Source organism: Epinephelus fuscoguttatus, linkage group LG5 (genome assembly GCF_011397635.1).
Source record: "Epinephelus fuscoguttatus linkage group LG5, E.fuscoguttatus.final_Chr_v1".
In the NCBI taxonomy this organism is placed as follows: domain Eukaryota; kingdom Metazoa; phylum Chordata; class Actinopteri; order Perciformes; family Serranidae; genus Epinephelus; species Epinephelus fuscoguttatus.
In genome coordinates, this window is record NC_064756.1 from 45,150,053 (window position 1) to 45,174,694 (window position 24,642).

Here is a 24,642-nt window from a genome sequence, read left to right on the forward strand (position 1 = left end):
GTTTTGGTTTGATCTTTCTACGTCATTCCTACAAGCCGCAGCAGCCATTTTAGTGTATCTAGGTGGCGCTAAAGAGGCCATTTGGGCACTTTTCTAAAATTTTTCACCAGTCCTGACATGTGTGCCAATTTTGGTGAGTTTTTGAGCATGTTTAGGGGGTCAAATTCCAGCTCAAAGAGACGGCAGAAAAAGAAAGAATAATAATAACAATAACTAGAGAAGCAATTGTGGGTGTGAATGCTGCAAGCTGAAGCCACGCTGCAATGCTGCCTTGAATAAAGTTTGAATGATTTGAATGTTTGAAATTTGTTGAAAAGCTGACGCCACACTGAATAGCTGTCTTTAATAAAATAAAGTCTGAATGATTTGAATCTTTGAATGTTTTACTGAGATTTATGAAATCCAATATGGCCGCCGCCTTGTGACGCCACAATATGCAAATTAGATGAGTTCATTTACACCCATCAGATTCCTGTTTCTTTATTTTGAGGATGAGACGACAAAAACAGCACAAAACAAAAGAAATCTACTGCGTAAATATGTTCAAAATGCTGTTTTACTGAAATTTATGAAATCCAATATGGCGGCCGCCTAGTGACGCCACAATATGCAAATTAGATGATTGTTAATTTACTCCCATCACAAACTTTGGGTCATGATGAATAGTTTTCTCATTTACAGTATGCCTTTATCTCTCACCGCTTTCAAGCGACAGTCTTTTGAAATGTTGCAATGAAAATGGAATATTTTCCTCAATAAACTCTGGCACCTAAAGGGTTAAAATGGAGATTGTGCCCCTGTCATGTCTGCATGTAGACATGCACAGACATCATGTTTCTGTGAGTTTGTGTGTGACAGTAGTTGCCATGGTAAATAAGTAGGTGCACCTGGCAGAAGAGCAGAGAGAGACAGAACACAGAGAAGAGACTTCTTTTAGTGGAGATTTAACTCCTCGAACAAGTTCTTCCCATTCCCAAACTGTTGGTCCAATCATCAAAATAAAGTAATGCTGAGAGAGATAAAGTTATACAGAAGATCTGTTTAGCAGCAGTTGAGCTGGCATGTGTGCCTGTTTGAAGCCGATACGATAAACGGTGTAGGAGGAGATGTTTTTTGAGGAAGAGCACGTTTGAGGCGAAATCTTACTTTGAAAGGGAAAATAGCTCACTTCCTGTTGGATTTAGGTCATGGGTGTCAGCGCGTGATTTGTAGGTCGAACACACCAGTTTTGGTTTGATCTGTCTACGACATTCCTACGGGCCACAGTGGCCATTTTAGTGTGTCTAGGTGGGACTAGAGAGCCCATTTTGGCACTTTAGGGGTTAATAATGTGTATTTGCTGTTTCAAATGAAGATTCTGCTGCTGTAATCTGTCCTTTAAAGATTGTGAGACACACAGACAGAGGGCTGTGTCTGCGTGTCTGTGTGTGCAGCCGTTGTCATGGCGATTGATGATTTGCCTGCACCTGAGGGGCACACACAGAGCTCATGAGAGAACAGATCAGCAAAGGCTGTTTATAATGGGTTTGAACTCCTCGAACAAGTTCTTCCCATTCCCAAACTGTTGGTCCAATAATAAAAATAAAGTGATGGTGAGAGACAGCCACTTCTCGTGAATGCACGTGTCATGTTTTATATTTCTAGAGTAAAAAATGTGATCACAGGAGTGAGTTGCATATGTGTTGCACCTCAGCTGTTTCCAGAAATTTCTCCTCTCAGTTTACATGGGAGTGAATGAGAAAAGAAATCGGCGCTCCCTTCACTTTGGAGCCACTCAGCAAAAATGTGACGTGTGACAGATTCCATGTCAACATTTCTGTGACCAGGACAAATTTTCATACGTTTTTTTGGTATAAATTGTGTATGTACAGTGAAAATTGTGGCCGTAAGAGCGAGTTGAAGAGAAAATTCCAGTATGAGTAGAGGGCTGTGTGTGCGTGTTTGTGTGTGCAGCCGTTGTCATGGCGATTCCTGACTTGCCTGCACCTGAGGGGCACACAGAGAGCTCATGAGAGAGCAAATCAGCAAAGGCTGTTTATAATGGGTTTGAACTCCTCAAACAAGTTCTTCCCATTCCCAAACCATTGATCCAATAATGAAAATAAAGTGATGGTAAAGTGAAATTTTTAGATTTTTGAGGATTCCGTAATGCATTCCCAATGGGAAAAGGATTTGGGAAAAATGGGGAATATCTGGGAAAGTATGAATGTTAGGAACGTTAAGAGTCGTTCCAGTCTTGTCCTAATTCAGCTGAACGTTTTCATGTTTGAATGGTTTGAATCGATTGAAGTTTGTGGAACTAGTAGCGGTCCAACCGTTTTCATTCCATTGGATTTAATGGGAATCGGAATTTTAATGTTGAATTCCCGGGAAAGTATGAACGTTATGGGAATATCTGAAAGTTTCCGATAATGTCCTAATGAAGCTGAATCAGAAGTTTGAATGGTTTGAATCGGTTGAAGTATGTTGAAGATAATTGATGTTTAAAACGCGGTGGAATAATAATAAGAAGAAGAAGAAAAGTAAAGAATTTTGGTAACAGAAGAACATAGGGTTTGAATGCTTAAAGCATTCACACCCAATTAAAGCTGCAAGCAGCGTTGGGCGGGACCTCGCACTCACGCCCGTTTTGGCCTCCAGCTTATGTCGTCATTGTGAATTATTTAGAAATATCAAACATATTGCCACAAACATCAGAAAATCCTTACAGAGCTCAACATTTTGATGTTTGAATGCTTTCTGTAGCTGCAGGTATGTAGAAGTGATGTCACAATATGCAAATTAGATGAGTTAATTTACTCCCATCAGATTCCTGTTCCTTTATTTTGAGGATGAGATGACAAAAACAATACAAAACAAAATAAATCTGCTGTGTAAATAAGTTCAAAATGTTGTTTCACTGAGATTCATGAAATCCAATATGGCCGCCACCTAGTGACGCCACTATATGCAAATTAGATGAGTTAATTTACTCCCATCACAAACTTTGGGTCATGATGAATAGTTTTCTCATTTACAGTATGCTTCAAGCCACTCAAGCGACAGCCTTTTGAAATGTTGAAATGAAAATGGAATATTTTACTCAATAAACTCTGGCACCTGAAGGGTTAAAATGGAGATTCTGCCCCTTCAGGCCAAGGTCCCTAATAAACGCACCAGAAACAAGAGGGACTTCGTCCTTCGGCCGAGGTCCCTAATAATAAACGCAGCAAAAACAATTGGGTCCTCGGCGAGGACTCCTCTGTGAGGAGTGAAGTGTCATCGTCCTCCAGTTCACGATAAAAGCTTAAAGCTTTTGGACCATTAGGTAATATGGAAACTCTGCATTCAAAGCAAGGCTTCTAGAATCACATTGGTGTTGTTTGCATGTTTTAGCCCCCTAGTTTCAATCATATAAAACTTATATTACTGTAAAATTTGTGAGTGTCAAATTCATACATCTATACTGATCTCTCTCTGGAATACACATCTCAACCACCAGGAGATATTCTAGGAATTCCAAGACCAGAAGGTAAACCATATTCAAGTTAGTCACTCGTGTTACTCGTCCTTATTTTGCTTCCATTTCTTTGAGATTTTCCAGCAGATCATTTTTCTCTAAAACAAAAAATAAAGAGCAGCGATCATGATCATAGATCTGCTGATCTGTCCTGTCACCAACCAATGGGCAACTGAATACACCCTGAGGTGATGGACAGGATGGGAGGGGGGCAGAGTGGCAGCAAGGTGACAAAGGTGCCTATTGATGAAAATAACATCAGGAGAGAAAGAATGTGTGTGTGTGTGTGTGTGTGTGTGTGTGTGTGTGTGTGTGTGTGTGTGTGTGTGTGTGTGTTGGAGGGGGGGGGTTTACGGGAAATGAGGGTATTCATCTTTAAGGAAAGATCGGATGGCCAGGCATCTTTCTGGCCTGGGTGATCACTGTTGTCAGCGTGGCCACTATAGCACAAAAATACAAGGGCCCTTTATGAGTCTGGGAGGTAATTGTGGGGTATAGGTTACTGGGGTATGTGTGTGTTATAAAAAGAAAGAGAGGCAGAGTACCACAGCACAGGTGCCTTGTGTTTTAAATGGCTGCTCAAGTATAAAAGGGGATAAGAGAAGAGGGAGGAAAAGGTGGTAGGCAAAGTGAGTGAGTGAGTGAGTGAGTGAGTGAGTGAGTGAGTGAGTGAGTGAGTGAATGCGTGAGTGAGTGCGTGAGTGAGTGCGTGCCTGTGTATTGGGCGTACAAACCCTCTATCCTTGTCTTTTTATTCAGCCATTCATAGCCCTCTCATTCTCATCCAGTCTCGGTGAGAACAATAAGGCAGGGGAAAGCCCCTTCTCCCCTCAGGGTGGTGCTAATGGTGGTAAAGAGGTGGTTGGTCCCTGGGACAAGGGGGCACTGTGTTGGAGATGCTAACAGGTGCATGCATGCAAACACACATTCACACAAAAGGATTGCTGAATCATTCTAGTGTGGGTGCATGTTTTAGGTAATTAACTACCAATCATGTATACTTTGAAATACTGCTGACTTTTGACCAGTGCATGCTGTAGTCTTTTGGATTTCTTTTTTGTTTTTTTATGTTTTCTTTAACTTCACGGCAGCAGCAAGTTGCAGCAGAGGTGAGAGTAAGTCACACATGCTAGTTTCGAGCAAGAACCAAGTTACTGTGGTGAGGATGAAGCAAGTCGAGTCTGTGTTATAAGTCAAGAATGAGAAGTGAAGTCATTGCTCAGGTCAAGTAAGTTACAAGTCAAGTTATTGTCAAAAACTCATCAAGATAAAATGACATTAGCTGTACCCTGTGGTGGAAGTGAACTAAATACATTTACTCAGGTACTGTAAATACAATTCTTTTCTTCTCATGCCACTTTTACTCTGCTACAATTATCTGACAGCTTTAGTTACTTGTTAAACATTTAATACAAATGAAGATTTTTGCACTTAAAACTATTTTGATAAACATTTAAAATTTTAAAATTCCAGCTTTACAAATGTGAGGAATTTCTGCTGCTTTTGCTTTTAATAATTTTTATCATTTTTAATGTATTTTTCATAATATTGAGGCTTGGACTGTTGGTTGGAAAAAAACAAACATTGTGATAGTTTCACTTTGGGGTCTAGGTCACTGTGATGCTATTTTTCACTTGTTTCAGAATTTTATTAATTTACACCCCAAACAATTAATCAATTGATGGAGAAAATAATCAGCCAAAGAATTCTAAATAAAAATAATCATTAGTTAATCGTTCAAAATGAGCTCCACCTCAACCAGTAAAATCAGGCTTCTACATTAATGCATGAATTATAAAAATGTAATAATACTGTGTATAGTACCACACTAAAAAACTACAAACATTGGGTTATTTTTCTCAGTACAGTACTTTTGCTTTTAATATTTTCCTGATTTTATGTAAATAGTGTAACTCTAGTGACACTTTAAGTGCAGAAGTATTTTAACAATGTTGTATTAATTATTTTACTAGAGTAATGGATTTAAAGAAAATTATGCTTTTTTGGATTTTTCCCTCTTCTTTAATGGTTTATATAGCATTTTTATGCATCTATAATGTCTGCTCAGTAAACAGCCCAAAGTCCAGGCTAAAGGAAGCTCTCCCTCCCCACAGAGACGCACCTCTTCAGCTGCCTGAAATGCCTCATTTGCATTCCTGCCTTTACTTCCGTAACTTGGTTGCATCACAATGTAACATATTATCTATGCACACAGTACTTGCCTCCGGGCAACTGTGCCACACCCCCAAGCAAACCTACTCAGTGCAGAGCTGGAGCAGACGCTGCAGAGTTTAAACTGTTAAGGAGCTGTTGAGGTGATGCTGCTTTAAAAAAAAAAAAACAAAAACCTTGTTTGGACTGCCAAAGAAGAAGAGATGAAGAATAAGTGGTTCTAACTTATTTTTAATACTATTCCTCAACAACATAACCCAGACATTTTGTTGTATTCCCTCCATTTTAATGAGGATTGCATCACAAGCTGACAACATTTACAGCTGGATTTTCACAGCAGTTACTCCTGAAAGACAGGGCAGTTCCCAATCTGGAGATTCAGGATCACAACCTGTAAGTATGCTTTATGAGTTGAGAAGTTGTTATTTAAAAACAAACAAGGAAGCTACTACTGAGTGTTGAAGTGCTTTCCCAAAAGCTTCATGATATATATTTCTGCCTATTACTGTCACATGCCTCTGACTTTTTTATGATGCTAGAGCAGAAAAAAAAATATACATATTTTAAACATATAATACATATTTTCTTTCATTTGGACTTTCAGCTGTCATCAACACTTATAAGGTTTCAAACCAAGTAAAGAGACCTGCACTTGTATAGTGCCTTTCTAGTTATCTGACCACTCAAAGCACTTTTTTACACTATGTGTCACAAAAATGTGTTCTTTCCGTTTTGTTTTACCCTCAGCAAAGGCTGTAAAAACAGCTACATACAGTAATCTGTAAATAATTTTATATTTATTACCAACATAATAACATCACACATGACGCCATGATGGAGTAGGTAGTGTGGCACCAAAGCTCCCCATAGTCAAGCTTTAAGAAACCCCGGAAAACTTGAATAATTAGAACACGGAAGACACAGAACTGCTAAAATGAGCAGAGAGAAAAAAAGCTATAGGGTCAGAAAGTATGATCCGCACCTTCAAAAAAAAAAAAAAAAAAAAAAAAAGAAACAAGCCAGAGGGATTGAAGAAAATGGCCGCCATGAAAATACAGGCCAGTCTGGCAGCGATGCCGAAATCTGCTCGGGATAAGAAAACATCAGCAAGGAAATAAGTGGTTTGAAATCTGAGATGAAATAGGATTTCCATTCATTTGGTAATGCTTTGAGGAACGACATGAAAAAAGATTTAGATAACTTCAACTGATGGTGCCCTGCCAAGACCTATTACTGTGAATTTTCTTGACTTTTCTACCAGGGAGAGAATCTTAAGAGAAGTGTGAAAAAAGGAAATTCATCTGGGAAACAAAATTTTGTTATTCGACCACAACTGTGCACCTGAGATAGTCCAAAAGAGGAAGGAATACAACCTGGCTAAATGAGCTCTAAAAGAGAGAGACCTGCAATTTCAGACCGCGTTTACCAGGATGCGGATCCACTGGGACATGGGAACCCGAACTTATAACAATGCAAGGGAGGTGAGGGACGAGTTGGAGAGGCGCGGATTCATGGAGGTGATGCCTCCACCCGCAATGGCTGACACATTGTGAAAGGCACAGCTCACCGCTACGATGGAGTGGCAGCGCAAGGAGGGGACCCAGAGGGTCAGCAGTACAGGCTAGGGAGAAGCTACAAGGATTTCAAAGATCCCCTGTTTGACCGATGACGCAGGGAAACAGTGATACCAAACCGGTAGGAATGTTCCAACTACAGTTATACTGTGCTGGGAATATGGAATAAAAGGTGTTTCATAAGTCTTGTAAATGTGTGGAAAAGTTTCATAACTGTGTGAAAAAGTTTTGTATGCTTGCATTCAAATCCATGAATTTGTAAAAAATGTTTGAACGAATGCATTTTATTTCTGAATCTGTACAGAGATCCGTAGCTGTGCATAACATTTGAAATAACAAACATAACAAATGAAAAAGATTTGCACAATTATGAAAATATTTTGCAGTTGTGAATCAAATTTTTACAGTTACAATTTTTTTTTACAGTTACGGATCAAATTTTCACAGGTACAAAAAGTGTTACAGTTACGCATCAAATTTTCACAGGTACAAAAAAATTTCACAGGTACAAAACAGTAAACACAGAACTGAAGCTGTGTGTGTCAAAACCTAAATCCCACAGTTACAGATCAACCTTCAGGTACAAATCAAATCTGCAAGTACAAGTAGTTTCAACTTTCATTTGACACGTTCCTGTGAATAGCCAATGGGGACAATGAGATTAAGATATCATTTGACTGTCCAATCAGGAATATAGCTTAACCATCCAATGACAGAGCCAGGAGGGCGAGCCTTCAATGGCTGCCAGGCTGTAACCCGACTTGACCATGGATGTAACCTCATGGTAAGTATGCTGCGTCAAGACTCCAGCGTTTTCTATCTGTATATGAACAATATGTTCCTAAAGTTAACGAACTACGGAGAGGGAAGGCGATGATAATAAGCTAAGAGATGAGCTGATGGTACGTGGTTAGATGGTTTCCATTGTCATTACCACTGCTAGCAACATAGCTAAGGAGCTAACTGAGGAGGCTACATTCATTGAAAATGAGCTGGCTTCAGGTTGTTCTAGGGCAGCTTGGAAAGGAATTAAGTCTATGTTGGGGATGCAAAACAGTGATTAAAGAGTTTTCCTTCCCAACATGTCTGAAGCCGAATTAGCTGAGCAGTTAAACACATTTTACACCAGATTTGATTCTGTGGATTTTAATGATGAAATGAGCTGTCTCACTTTAGAAATGGGCCTTTAGGTTGCAAGACTATAATTGACCAGGCGACAGTGTGTAAATTTCTCAGTCATATCAATGAGAGGAAAAGTCCTGGTCCCAATGGCTTGGGAGGAAAATTGCTAAAGAAGTGTGCCAGGCAACTAAGTGGTATCCTTACACACATGTTCCAGTCCTCCCTTGAGATACAGAAAGTACCAAGGATCTGGAAGGAATCCATAGTGGTGCCAGTTGCAAAAGTCCCGTCTCCTAAAACTTGAAATGACTATCGCCCTACAGCTTTGTCCTCCCTCGCTATGAAAACATTTGAGCACATTGACAAAGTTGATCTTTTAAACTCAGTAAAGGATATGTTGGACCCTTTTCAATTCGCTTACAAGGCCATCAGAGGAGTAGAGGATGCTACTGCTACACTAATCTTGTATTGAGGCATGTGGAGGGAAGCAAGAATCATGCACGCCTTCTCTTTGTTGATTTTTCATCTGCTTTTAATTGTATTCAGCCACATGTTTTAGCACATAGGCTTTCATCCCATTTTAATTTGGATTTTAGCATGGTGTGTTGGCTCATTGATTTTTTTAACAGATCTCAGAGGATCGTGGTCAGCAAGAGTCTGTCCAGTAACCGTTTCTCTTCCACTGGATCCCCACAAGGCTGCGTTCTGTCTCCTCTTTTATTTGTCCTTTACACTAATGATTGCCAGAGTGATCAAGCATCTCGCCTCATCCTTAAGAATGCAGATGACTCTGTTATTGTTAGTCTCCTTGATGGTTCTGAACATAACCATGGCCCTGTTCTGGATGAATTTGTTAATTGGTGTGAGCAGTCCTTCCTCCAGATAAACATGGCCAAAACAAAGGCACTGTTCTGGGTGACAGGCTAAAATTTGATGCAAACACAGATGCCCTCTGTAAAAAGGTGAACCAGTGTTTGCTCTTTTTAAGGAAGCTGCGTAGCTTTAATGTGGACAAGACAATAATGAAAATGTTTTACTCTGCTTTTATTGAATCTGTCCTCTCCTTTAATGTAATCTGTTGGTTTAGTCACCTTAGTCTTCAGAACAAAAAGAAACTGGAAAAAATGGTCAGGCTGTGTTGCAAGATTGCTGGTGTTAACCTTAGAAATCTAGAACAGACATATGAGGAAAGACTAATTTCAAAGGCTCGGTCCATTGTTTTGGACCCTTTTCACCCTTTGCACACTGAGGGCCGAATTCACAAAAGGATTGCGTGGCTTTTGCGGCCGGTAAACCGGTAAAAATGGAGCAAACAGATACCGTCTAATTCACAAAGCACGCGCAGAGGGTGAAATGCTCCACTAACTGCGCTGCCAAGCAGATTGCTTCTCGGTGCTCCGGTGTTATTTGCACGTATTTAAATGAGGTAATATGCATATATTTGGCGCTAAAATGTAATATATATTTATGCAAATGAGCCTCATTGAGGGCGGCACGGTGGTGTGGTGGTTAGCACTCTCGCCTCACAGCAAGAGGGTTGCCGGTTCGATCCCGGGCGTGGGAGCCCTTCTGTACGGAGTTTGCATGTTCTCCCCGTGTCAGCGTGGGTTCTCTCCGGGCACTCCGGCTTCCTCCCACAGTCCAAAGACATGCAGATTGGGGACTAGGTTAATTGATGACTCTAAATTGTCTGTAGGTGTGAATGTGAGCATGAATGGTTGTTTGTCTCTATGTGTCAGCCCTGCGATAGTCTGGCGACCTGTCCAGGGTGTACCTGCCTCTCGCCCGATGTCAGCTAGGATAGGCTCCAGCCCCCCGCGACCCTCAAGAGGATGAAGCGGTTAGAAGATGAATGACTGAATGAGCCTCATTGATAAACAATGTCTAATTCACTAACACCAGCGCTAATAGCCACATGCAGATTGAGTGAAGTAAATAACGTCTTTAGAAAGCTGGTGCAAACTGGGCGCTCCTCTGTGGAAGCCTCTCGCCCAGACTTTCCAGTGATCGTGGCAGCAGTGATCAAAAACGCACTTCTGTCACGCACTTCAAAAGCAACTTTCAATAATTTATTTTATGAAACGGGGGAAACAAACGTGAACAAAAACGGTTCCATAATTCATATTAAATTCAAAAGATAACGAAAAAACAGCTACAAGTGAGAGGGAATAGTGATAAAGTGGTCAAACTTGGTCAAATCCACAGCCTCAACCCATCCGACACTGTTAGACTGACTCACCAGCAGACATCACTACATGAGGGTATACAGTATTCAGTACTTTGCCAAACACTCACCATGCCATGCCATGTGGCTAATTGCAATCAGGGGCAAATCAGGGGCAAACTGCACTCAGCTGCCAAACTTTGTGGGCATGTTTGCGCTGGTATATCATTAGCACAATATCCTTTGTGAATAGGATGTTTAGACAGAGCAAACTGCGGGTGCAAGTGAAGTGCAATTCAAGGTGCTATCAGCAGCCACAGTTCATTCTTTGTGAATTCGGCCCTGAGTTTCAGCAGCTCCCCTCAGGGCGAAGGTTTAGCGTTCCTAAATGTCATACCAGTAGGTACAGACTTTGCTTTGTCCCGTCTGCAATAGTGGCTCTTAATAATCACTGATCAGGTCATTTGTTTGTTTGTTTTATCTTGAATGCATTGTGTCCTGTGCTATGAGTGTTGTTTATTGGTATTGCTGTTGTTGTTGATGTCTTCTTGTTGTTGACTACTGGCTGCAAATCAAATTGCCCCACAGGGACATTAAAGTTTTACCTTATCTTACCTTATCTTACATTGATTTGGCAATAGGAGCAGAGAAGACTGATAACTTATGAAATGTGTTACAAGCTTGCTGCAAGCTTACTGTAGCTTGCAGGTTAAGGACAGAAAGGTTCGAGCCGTTGTGTTAAAGAGCAGTCTCATTCATTTGAGGCTCTTGTGTTTGAGCTGCAGGTTGCAGCCTAACAGTAAGATAGCGGAGCGACAGTGAGGCTGCTGTCGGTGAGTTGTGTAGACAGTGACAGCAGCTGTACACGTTATTACAATAAACTGAGCAGCCCTCGGAGGAAAAGGTGAGTGACTGTATGTAACTCGCGCAAGTTTGATCATGAGGTTGTTTGTTTATTCACCCCATAACAACCAGATTACCTGCACGGTAATCTTGCATTACCTAAACGCGGCAAGCCCGTACATTGATGCGTACCTGTGTAATTTTTTTGTACCTGTGAAAATTTGATGCGTAACTGTAACACTTTTTGTACCTGTGAAAATTTGGTCCGTGACTGTAAAAAAAATTGTAACTGTAAAAATTTGATTCACAACTGCAAAATATTTTCATAATTGTGCAAATCTGTGATAATTGTCATAATTTTATTTGTACACAAAATGTCATGCACAGCTACAGATCTCTTTACAAATTCAAAAATAAAATGCATTTGTTCAAATATTTTTTACTAATTCACGGATTTGAATGCAAGCATACAAAACTTTATCACACAGTTATGAAACTTTTCCACACGTTTACAAGATTTATGAAACACCTTTTATTCCATATGGGAACGACTAATGCTCGACGTCTCGACCTTATGTTCTCAGGTAAAGTCACTGGCGGCGAATGTGAATGTTAACTTTCTTTTTCAAATTCAAATGTTGGACTCTTTAAGAATGACTGTAATCCTTATTATAGGGCCCTCTTTATATAAGAGGATTTCCCCTAGATCTACCAGCGAGATCAAAACACTGGATGGACTGAAGATTCCCTCCCCCCTTTTCAGTTGTTCTGTTTGTTTTTTTGTGTTTCACACCAATGTTCAGGCAAAGCTGTCAGGGCCACTATTGTACCGCTGTTTTTTTTTCCTTTTTTGTCCACATAGATTACACTGTGTGATGGTGTGAGGATAGCGTCCTAAAATGTTAATGGACGAAATAATCCAGTTCAAAGAGGAAAAGCAGATGCCAAATTGAGGGGGGAAAAAATTAAGCGATATATTTACAGGAAACACATTTATCTCAACAAGACCATTATAAATTAAAGAAGTTTGGATATAAATACTCTTTCTTTAGTGCTTTTGAAAAAGACCCCAAAAGAGGTGTCGCCATACTGATATCCAACTCTCGTCCTTTCGAAGCCCTCAAAAGTAATGAGTGACAAAGAGGGGAGATATGTAATAGTTAAAGGGAAGATAGAAAATAATGTGATTACTTTAGTTAATGTGTATGTACCACCTAGCACTGATAAACGATGGCGGTTTTAGGCGGGGGCCAGCAGGGGTCAGTGCCCCCGTAACTCCGAGTCCGGCCCCCCCTGTGGCCCCCCCGCCGAGGACTCAGAGGGGGAACACAGAACTAAATCGTCTCAACAGGTTGCCGATCGGACCACTTAAAGAGGCGCACCCAGTGAATCATGCAGAATACACCACACAAGAAGGAAAAGGGCCTGAGTTTTCTAGTGTTTAGTGCTTCCCATACATTGACTAATTTGCCCTGCCACAGTCTCCAAAAACTGGCCAGATATAAAATGCCTCCGGTAAATGAACGTCACTCTGTAGCGCACCGGCTGGAGCTCCTACTGGGAATTCTTCGGCTCCCCCCTCCCTCCCCCTCACCCTCCCCGGCCTCACCACACACGTCGCTCTCCTAGCGCTAATGTGAGCCTGAGTTGATAAAGCAGACCGCATTTCTAAGCGGAATGCTGAGGAATACTGACATCCACTTCGTGAGCATTCTTGAAAACACCCAGAACACATCAGTAGAGAATTGTGTGGCTGTATTTAAGACAACTCTGAGCCTGCACGGCAACATACAGCACCATTGAGGTAAGCTCTGAAAACTTTTTTTTCATTTGACTCATGCCTGTCACATCATGTTTGTGTAGTGATGTGAAATACGATCCGGAGTTTTCATGGGTCTTTTATTTTGAAAATCGATTGGATACTCTCGTCTTTTCTGCGCCTGACTTCCTGTTTGACTCATTTGGTCTGTGCAAATTGACACACCGTCAGAAATAGACCCGGCGCGTAATTTTAGCGGAGTGGAGCGCCGAGCCGCTTCTAGGCCGCGGCTGGTGGAGCAGCTTCTTGAATGGCTGCTATTAGCTCCAGCACCCACGCCTCGGCCGGATCGTGCACGCCACGGATCCAGTGGGTTGCTATAAATGGGCCTGTCCCAGAGGCATTCAACTACCTGAGGGCTTTTGAAATGCTCTGATTCAGGGTGCTGTACTTGAAAATCGAGAGGGAGGGAGGAAAGCAGTAATTTGTGCCTGTTTGTGTGTATTTTATTTGAATCTCACCTTTTGTTTTCCTTTCGTTTTGCGTATTTTGTATTGTTTTGCGTATCTGGAACTATACATGTGAGTGTGAGAATTTTAAAAGAATATTTTGTCTGCACATGATTTTAAATATTAAAATAGCCCTCCAGAGGCAGATCAGTACGTCAGTCATTTTTCTTTTGATTACTGAAATGTTTAACCACTAATACTTAGCCGTATTTTGAGTGTAACCCTTCACCATAACATACAACTAGTGTTTTTATCAGTAAAAATGGAACATTTTTCACACATAAAAAGCACAAAGTTGTTGAAATCTAAGCATATTCTGCCATCATAACTTTGCTCTCAGAATTCACCAGATTGATGCCTTTAAATCAAATACAAAATTTTCTCCCGAGGGAGCATGCCGCCGGACCCCCTTACACATATACAGTGGGTACGGAAAGTATTCAGACCCCTTTAAATTTTTCACTCTTTGTTTCATTGCAGCCATTTGCTAAAATCAAAAAAGTTCATTTTATTCCTCATGAATGTACACTCAGCACCCCATCTTGACAGAAAAACAGAAATGTAGAAATTTTTGCAAATTTATTAAAAAAGAAAAACTGAAATATCACATGGTCATAAGTATTCAGACCCTTTGCTGTGACACCCATATTTAACTCACATGCTGTCCATTTCTTCTGATCCTCCTTGAGATGGTTCTGCTCCTTCATTGGAGTCCAGCTGTGTTTAATTAAACTGATTGGACTTGATTAGGAAAGGCACACACCTGTCTATATAAGACCTTACAGCTCACAGTGCATGTCAGAGCAAATGAGAATCATGAGGTCGAAGGAACTGCCCAAGGAGCTCAGAGACAGAATTGTGGCAAGGCACAGATCTGGCCAAGGTTACAAAAGAATTTCTGCAGCACTCAAGGTTCCTAAGAGCACAGTGGCCTCCATAATCCTTAAATGGAAGAAGTTTGGGACGACCAGAACTCTTCCTAGACCTGGCCGTCCAGCCAAACTGAGCAATCATGGGAGAAGAGCCTTGGTGAGAGAGGTAAAGAAGAACCCAAAGATCACTGTGGCTGAACTCCAGAGATGCAGTAGGGAGATGGGAGAAAGTTCTACAAAGTCAACTATCACTGCAGCCCTCCACCAGTCGGGGCTTTATGGCAGAGTGGCCCGACGGAAGCCTCTCCTCAGTGCAAGACATATGAAAGCCCGCATACAGTTTGCCAAAAAACACATGAAGGACTCCCAGACTATGAGAAATAAGATTCTCTGGTCTGATGAGACCAAGATTGAACTTTTTGGCATTAATTCTAAGCAGTATGTGTGGAGAAAACCAGGCACTGCTCATCACCTGCGCAATACAGTCCCAACAGTGAAACATGGTGGTGGCAGCATCATGCTATGGGGGTGTTTTTCAGCTGCAGGGACAGGACGACTGGTTGCAATTGAAGCAAAGATGAATGCGGCCAAGTACAGAGATATCCCGGAAGAAAACCTCTTCCAGAGTGCTCAGGACCTCAGACTGGGCTGAAGGTTTACCTTCCAACAAGACAATGACCCTAAGCACACAGCTAAAATGACAAAGGAGTGGCTTCGGAACAACTCTGTGACCATTCTTGACTGGCCCAGCCAGAGCCCTGACCTAAACCCAATTGAGCATCTCTGGAGACCTGAAAATGGCTGTCCACCAACGTTCACCATCCAACCTGACAGAACTGGAGAGGATCTGCAAGGAAGAATGGCAGAGGATCCCCAAATCCAGGTGTGACAAACTTGTTGCATCATTCCCAAGAAGACTCATGGCTGTACTAGCTCAAAAGGGTGCTTCTACTCAATACTGAGCAAAGGGTCTGAATACTTATGACCATGTGATATTTCAGTTTTTCTTTTTTAATAAATTTGCAAAAATTTCTACATTTCTGTTTTTTTCTGTCAAGATGGGGTGCTGAGTGTACATTCATGAGGAATAAAATGAACTTTTTTTGATTTTAGCAAATGGCTGCAATGAAACAAAGAGTGAAAAATTTAAAGGGGTCTGAATACTTTCCGTACCCACTGTATATATCTTATTGTTCAGACTTAGATATTTGACCGTACTTGTATGTGCCCCTGTATCAAAAGGACTGGCCCTAGCTTGGCCCCCCCATTGAAACTGGCCTAGAACCGCCACTACTGATAAATCATTCTTGAAGCTGCTGTCTGACATTATAGCTCTGGAGAGTGAGGGAATACTAACTTGTGCCGGAGATTTCAATATGATTTTAAATGGTAAGCTTGATACAGCTAAAAATAAGAGAAACAAGACCCAGCTATCCAGACTCATCAGTACTTGGCTAACAGAACTTTGGATGTTTGATGTATGGAGGGAACCTCACCCCTTGGAATAGACTACTTTTTCATGAACAAAACTGATAGGCACAGAGTTGAGAAATGCAGCATTGAAGTAACTGACTTGTCAGATTATAGTGTGATTTATCTTAGCAGATTTTTGAATGGAACACAAAAAAGTACACTGTGGAAATTAAAGTAAAAGAGAAAGTTAAAAAAAAAATAAATTGAAAATTGTGTAAAAGAGAATAAAGATAGCCTGGCAGACCCTACTATATTATGGAACACAGTAAAACCGGTTATGAATGAGAGAATAATATCAAGGGCAGCCTACCCAAAAAAGACAAAGACAACTATGAAAAGCTGATTACCAAGTTGAGAAATTTGGAGAATAAGCACAAAAACAATAAAGATGAATCAATATTACAACAAATATTAATACCCAGACAGCAGGTAGATGAAGTTCTCAATAATGACAGAAAAAAAGAGAAAAAAATAAGGTTCTAAATAAACCTGCTATGAATCAGGCCTTAAAGAAGCGAAATATTTGGCAAGACATCTTAAAGTACAGTAAGCTTCTAATACAATACATAAGATTAGAAACCCCAAGACAAAGGAATTATATCAATTATTATTATTATATCAGAAAAGTTTTTAAAAATATATATATTATGAAAGTTGATATTCACAGCCCCCAGCAAAAGAAGACCATGAAATTAAAGAATTTCTCAATATGCTAGATTTACCATGTATAGGGGAAACACAAAATGAAAAATGAATTACGAACATCATCAAGAAGGAATTAGATGATGTGATTGGTAGACTAAAATCCAACAAGTCACCAGGTAGTGATGGATTCCCGAGTGAATGGTTAAGGCTTTCAGACATGAATTCACTCTTCTACTCCTGAACTCTTTTAATGTGACCCTTAACATGGGAAGGCTTCCCCCGTCATGGAATGACGCTGTGATTTCAGTTTTACCGAAGGAGGGGAAAAATAAAGAATATTGTGAATCCTATAGACCTCTTTCAATTCTTATTGATTGTAAGACATTCACCTCAATAATCTCTAAAAGGATAGAAAATTTCATATCAGATATTACTGATGAAGATCAGTCAGGGTTTATCAAAGAACAGCAGACTCAAGTTAGTATTAGGCGTACTTTACATATCATAGACCAGATCCAGAAACAGGAAGTGAATGCAATGTTAGCCAGCCTCAATGCAAAACTTTTGACTGTGTAATTTTGGAATTTTTTGCACCAGGTACTGGACAGACTGGGGTTTCAATCAATGTCAACAATGTATTTGAACACTTTACCTAGAACTTACAGCCAGGATTTAAATTAATGGTAACCTAACTGACAGATTTACTTTGCAGCAAGGGGCTTGTCAAGGGTGTTGTCTAAGTCCCATCCTGTTTGGAATCTATATTGAATCTCTGGCACAAACGATCAGACAGAGCAGCAGTTTAACAGGTATTCACATAAGAGGACAGGAATGCATCATTGGTTTATTCGCAGATGATGTTATCGTGTTTCTTCACGATCCAGACAGAACCTTTCCTAATTTAATGACTACCTTAGAGAATTTGGCCAATGCTCAGGTTATAAACTAAATGTGACAAAGACTCAAATCTTTTCCTCATACTATTCCCCCAAGGAAAATGCAAAATTAATTGGAAAGCAAAAACAATTAAATATCTAGCTGTGGTGATTGCAAAGAAACTGAATACAGTATTTGAAATAAATTATAACCAAATCAAAAACAGTGTTCAAAAAGGTATCAGACAGTGGTCGACCTTCACTCTAGACTTTGGCACACGGACTGAGGTGATTAAAATGAATGTGTTACGAATGTGAGACTGTTATATCTATTTCAGTCTATTCCACATATGATGATATGACGCAGTTTAAGATTTGGAACAAATGGATATCCAGATTTATTTGGGCTGGTAAGAGAACAAGGATCAGGTACAAAAGACTTCAACTAAATAAAGATGAGGGAGGATTATCCTTGCCTAATCTGAGGGATCTCTTTGTAGTACAACTGCAATTCTTGGTATGTGCATCCTGCTCTCAATATAATGCCAAATGCAAAGACATATAAAAAACTATATAGAAACTGTTCAAATGCATGCAACCTTAGGAGACAAAGGGAACAAACTACATCAAAACAGCAATTAATGAAGTTATTAAGCAAACACTGAGTATCTGGCAAAAGTTATAAATGAGTGCAACATGAAGGGAGATCAGATTCAGACAATGGTGGGAAAAGGGCATTACAGAAATATGTACACTGACTCAGGGGAATGAATTTAATGCTTTAGAGAACTACAGAAGGAATCTGAATTAGAAAATAAAGATTTCTACATACATTTACAAATGAGAGATTACTACAAAAGAGACCAGGAATATCTGAGGAGGAAAATGCAGTTATAAATATCCTAATTGATGCTTACAAACAGGGCAATAAAAACGTAATTTCCAGACTATATCAGGGCCTACAAAAGCAGAAAGGGAACAATACCGAGTGTATTAAAGTTAAATGGGAAAAACAATTAGAAACAGAAATATCACAGGAGGACTGGCACTCAATGAAAACACAGCACTTTAATTAAATAAAGAGTTTATATACAAGCAATTTGGATTCAGTGAAGCACTTCATTTTAGTAAATCAATATTTAAAGGCGATATTTAACAGACTGTAGATGACCTGATGAAGCTCTTCTTTGTGGAGGTGTTTGTGAACCCCAGTGCCATTTGCTGAGGAGATGCAGAAAATCCCCATCCCAAAGGACCTGGCACCCCAGTATGAGCAAACCTCAATGGAGGAAGTGGTTGCCCGACACATCTCTCGCTTCAGCCAAGGAGCAGTCGGAGGCCAACCCACTGACCAGCCGAATCAGCAAACTCCTGGCAAATCCAGAGTAAAACACAGGATGGAATGAACACTTAAATGGGAAGGATTGGACACTATTAGTGTTGCAGATACAGCACTGGTGTGTATATATAGTTATGTATCTAACTCTTGTATATTATTTACAGAGTTTTTTGTCATTTTCATTTTTTACATTTCCTAAAAAAATAAAGTTCTATTGGGAAAAATACTTAATTGTCATTTCTTTATTAGTGGGTGCTTTGGTTCTAACAAAACCTTAGTGTTCAGAATTTAGTTTAAACAGTTGTATCTCATTACATGTCATAAAAACTCACTCTTCTTCAGTTCTACGCCTCAATGGTCCAAAGTCATACCTGTAAATATCGTGGATGTTCTGCAGGGTGTATGGATTCAATCAGTTAGGCTCTAGGCCTGGATATTGTATCAAACACGTAGGATGAACTAGAACCTGTTTCTTTTCCCCAAAACCTAATAAGTAAAAAAGAGACAAGGCATACTGTTTTATAAGTAAGCCAATAAAGACTCAGGAGACAACATCTCTGCATAGAACAAATATTAATCCAGGAAGCAATAAGTGTTTTACCATGAAACTTTGATTTCACATAACATGATGTTATCAAAGGAGAAAGTGTGATACACTGGCACCTTGTACATGTTGTAGATTACAAACATAAGGTGAAGATGATTATAAAATGCAGCTACATTTTAGTAGAATGGCTAAAGTAAACATGACAGCTAAGACATTTTAATGTACTAGTAATTTTTATGTATTTGGTTATGTATGCTACAGAAATCTCAATCTGCTATGGTAAAATTGCTGAATTTGTGAGTTGAAGCCTGTGTGGTTTTAACAAGGAATGTGTTTGTCGCCAGATTCATAACTTCAATATTATTACCCAACACAAGCTACGTTAGTCTGATTTTAGATAAGCCTGCTTAGATATGCATGTAACAGGTGAGTGCTACTGTTGGTGTTTCCATATTGTTCAGTAATTGATTATATTGTTAGAAACCTTTTGTACTTCTTTGCAGCAGACGTTTACAACTTCAGTCAGTCAACAGATACACAGTTGTTACTGTGATGTAACATAAAATAAATAACAGTTATCATGTTACAGCTGAAATATTAGATGTCTACAAAATAAAAACTTACCACTGTGAAACATCCTGCTCCAGTCTTTGTTGTGAAGGTGGTTCAGAGTTTCTTGGTTTGTGTTTCTTCACTCAAATTGATGCGGGAGAACTGAGGGTCTTGTTAGCTTAGCCACAGCATGTTTTTAGCAGCTCATGCAGCCTCCGGACAAATGAGGTCATCAGAAGTGTCATCATAATTTGAATTGAGACAAGAAAGGTAATTGAATTCTGGATTAATTTATCAAATTTTTTGCAATTAATTGAATAGTTACATTTTGTCAATAAAACGTCAAAAAATAGTGAAAAATACTCCTTCACTTTACAATGACATGAAACAAGGAAAATAAACTGGAACCTACAAAGTTTGGCATTGTTTAGTGAGTAACTTAAAGGTTTAGTGTGTACAGTTTAATAAGATTTAGTGGCATTTAGTGGTGAGGATTGCAGAATGCAACCAGCTGACACTTCTCCTGGTTAGAATTCCTTCAGTGTTTATTGTTCAGTAGGTTTTCACCAGGAGCTGAATTATACACAGAGGTCTCTCCCTCTCCAAATCAAGCAGACCAGCTAATGCAAACCAGTAAAAATACTGAAGAAAGCCGTTTCAAATCACATCATTATTTTTCCGAAGTTGCCTGTCACGGAGGGGCTGTGAACTATGGTGGCCGAGGCGAAAACACAAGTCCCAGTCTAGAGCCAGTGTCTGGTTGTCCATCCTGGGCTACTGTAGAAACATGGTGGTGCAACATGGTGATCTCCGTAAACAAGGACCTGCTCCCTTTGTGGATGGCCCATTCTATGGTAATGACAACACAACAATACTTATTTTAGGTGATTATACACTAAAGAAAACATACTTATTATACTGAACAAAAATTTAAATGCCACACTTTTATTTTTGCTTCCATTTTTCATACTGTGATGAAATCCTGAGACCCACCGTCATGTCGTTCATCTGCCACCACGACCTCATGTTGCAAAGATCTGTACACAGTTACTGAGAGCTGAAAACATCCCAGTTCTTGCATGGCCTGCAGACTCACAAGACATGTCATCCACTCTCATATTAACTAAAAGATGGCTGCAGCGTGGCTGAACGCGTCTCAAGCTCAAGTCTAATTGTCACTGTTATAGTAGCTTTTTAAGTTCTCATTTATCTTGATCCACTCGCCTTTCACCTGATCTGGCTCCAGCCATGCATCTAATTTGTATATCACTCTACATAATACACATAATACACAATATAATTACTCATTCTTATTTCATTTATAACGCTACAACCTTTCATTGTATATTGTATATATTTCAGATTGTCTACTTTACTATTTTTATTTATTTCACTTTATTGTCTACTTTAATATTTTATATTATGTTAATGTCTACTTTAATATTTTATTTTATTTTATTTTAATGTCTACTTTAATATTTATTTTATTTATTTAATTGGCTATTTTAGTATCTTATTTATATCTTCATCTTTATCTCTTGTTTCCTTTCATACTGTATTTCTATTTCTACTTTGCACGGAGCATTGGAACAAAAACAATTTCCCCCCGGGGATTAATAAAGTATTCTGAATCTGAATCTGAATCTGAATAATCACAAGATTTGTTTTATGTTTTATTATTTATAAGATTTTTTTTGGCATCCTCCCCACAATGGATGAACTGCACATCTTGCTCCAAACTTCAAAGACTGACATGCTGACACATTTTGATGCAAAAATGGATCCCATTCAGAGCAGTCTGAGCAGCATTCAGAACTCCTTAACTACTTTGGGAGAACAAGTTAATTTGTTGAAACAGCATGTTGGGGCTAACGAGGACAATGTGCATGATTTGGCTGCTTGTGTTCATAAGCTAGAGAAAGACAACCTAATGGACAAAGTCAATGATCTGGAGAACCAAAGCCGATGCTCGACTTTCCGCTTCGTTGGAATTCAAGAGTCCCTTGAGGGTAATGATATCATCGGCTTTATGTCCTGGCTGATGCCACTGCTTCTTGGACAAGACAACTTCCCAACTCCGCCGATCACTGAGAGGGTCCATCGCTCTCTGACTGCCTAGCTAAGTGACAGAGCCAGTCCCAGATCCATCATGATCAAGCTGCTAAACTTCCAGGATAAGGTCAAAATTCTTCGTCTTGCCAGGGAGAAAAAGAATCTAGAGTATAATGGAACTCACATCTTTATTTACCCAGACTTCAGTGACAACCTGACAACAAGGCGCCGGAGCTTTGACGCTGTCAAACGCAGGCTTCCTGAACTCAATTTGAAGTATTGTCTCTGTTATCCTTGCACACTCTGTGTTATTGTCGATGGCAAACAGTAGCATTTCAGTTGCCACAAGGACGCTGTCATCCCTGTTATGTCATCTTCGACTTCTTCATGATGATTACCTGCTCAGGTGAGATGATGACTGAGGATACGGCTAAGCATAGCATGCTAACATTAGCCGGCAGTTTGACAGTCTAACAAACTTAATCTTTCTTTATTTGCTCTCTTTCTTTTATCCCTCAAAAGTTACGTCTGCGCAGGTGTGATGTCAATGTTTGAGTTGCTTTTGAAACTAACTTTTTGGTTTTATAGTTGTTGGATGCAACAGGTACAGAGCATTTTTGGTATTGCTCTTCCTCAGTTTTTGTTTATTTACATTCTGCAGGCGCAGATCTGATTGGTCATTTTTTCTTCTGCGTTTGCTTGTTATATCAGGTCTCTGTCATCTAAAGCAGTGTTAGTAAACGAATTAATATCAGATAATCATATTGATTTACTCAGCCTCACTGAAACCTGGCTGTGTCAAAATGAATATGTCAGTATAAATAAATCCACTCCTTCCAGTCACAATAATACCCACTTTCCTCGAGGCAGCAGCCGAGGAGGGGGAGATGCAGCCATTTTTAACTCTAGTCTATTAATCAGCCCTAAAACTAAACTAGATTACAATTCCTTTGAAAGCCTTGTTCTTGTTTTACATCCGACCTGGAAAACCTTGCAGCCACTTTTAATTGTTATAGTGTATCGGGCTCCTGGCCCATATTCTGAATTTTGTATCTGAATTCTCAGAGTTTTTATCCAGTTTAGTTATTAAATCAGCTGAAGTTATTATTGCAGGTGACTTTAACATTCACGTTGATGTTGACAATGACTACTGCGTTTATCTCATTATTAGACTCCATTGGCTTCAGTCAGGGTGTACATAAGCTGACTCACTGTTTTAACCATACCCTCGATCTAGTTCTGACGTAGGGAATTGAAAGTGAAAACCTAACAGTCTTTCCACAGAATCCCTCTCTATCAGATCATTATTTAATAACTTTTGATTTATTTTTACTTGATTACACGCCACTCAGCAACAGTTACTACACTAGTTGTTTATCAGACAGTGCTGTCGCAAAATTTAAGGCAAAGATTCCATCAACATTAAATTTAATACCATGTCCTTCTGTAACAGAGGTTTCCCGTACTGACTTTAAACTCTCCCGGATTGATCATCTTGTCAATAGTGCTGCTCGCTGTGAACACACACACTCGACCCTGTAGCACCTCTTTAAAAGAAGTTAACAAAGCAAAGAAAGTTCACTCCTTGGTACAACTCTCAAACCTGAAAATTAAAACAAATATCACGAAAATTTGAAAGGAATTGGCGATTAACAAAACTGGAAGAATCTTGTTTAGTCTGGGAACAAAGTCTCAAAACGTATAAGAGGGGCCTCCGCAATGCCAGAGCAAACTATTACTCAGCATTAATAGAAGAAAATAAGAACAACCCCTGGTTTCTTTTAAGCATTGTAGCCAGGCTGACTGAGGGTCACAGCTCTATTGAGCCTTGTATTCCCTTAGCCCTTAGCAGTAATGATTTTATGAGCTTTCTTAATGACAAAATTCTAACTATTACAGGCAAAATTCATGACCTCCTGCCAACAAACGGAACCAATCTGCCCTCAAACACAGTTGTAAAACCTAATATGTATCTAGATAGCTTCTCCACGATTTCTCTTCAACAGCTGACCGCAATGATTTCTTCATCGAAATCATCAACGTGTCTCTTAGACCCCATCCCAACTAAGCTACTTAAGGAAGTCTTACCTTCAGTTAATACTCATATATTAGACATGGTCAGTATATCTTTGTTAACAGGCTATGTACCACAGTCCTTTAAGGTAGCTTAATTAAACATCTTCTAAAAAAGCCCACCCTGGATCCTGAGGTGTTCGCCAACTATAGACCAATATCTAATCAATCAATCAATCAATCAATTTTATTTATAAAGCCCAATATCACAAATCACAATTTGCCTAACAGGGCTTTACAGCATACGACATCCCTCTGTCCTTATGACCCTCGCAGCAAATCATCCCTTTCTTTCAAAGATCCTTGAGAAAGTAGTCGCAGACCAGCTGTGTGATTTTCTCCATGATAATAACTTATTTGAAGAATTTCAGTCAGGATTTAGAGTGCATCATAGCACTGAGTCATCACAAGTTAAAATTACAAATGATCTCCCGATTGCTTCAGACAAAGGACTCGTCTCTGTACTTGTTTTATTAGATCTTAGTGCACCATTTGACACAACTGACCATCAAATTCTGCTACAGAGACTGGAACATTTAATTGGCCTAAAAGGTTCTGCACTAAGCTGGTTT

The 24,642-nt window shown here is 39.6% G+C and overlaps 1 protein-coding gene across 5 annotated transcripts in view; it reads right to left on the minus strand.

Annotated features, from left to right (window-relative positions):
• bcas3 (BCAS3 microtubule associated cell migration factor) overlaps nt 1-24,642 on the minus strand; it is a 937,438-nt gene that overhangs the window by 490,582 nt on the left and 422,214 nt on the right. Inside the window, exons 24-26 of one of the 5 annotated variants that reach the window (XR_007449398.1) lie at nt 20,018-20,794; nt 19,218-19,332; nt 17,664-18,878 (exon numbers count right to left, since the gene is read on the minus strand). The exons of the other annotated variants lie outside the window; for them this stretch is intronic. The gene's annotated coding sequence lies outside the window, so the exon portion shown is untranslated. Of the gene's footprint in view, nt 1-17,663; nt 18,879-19,217; nt 19,333-20,017; nt 20,795-24,642 lie in introns of those variants that run through there. 5 annotated transcript variants of the gene reach the window in all.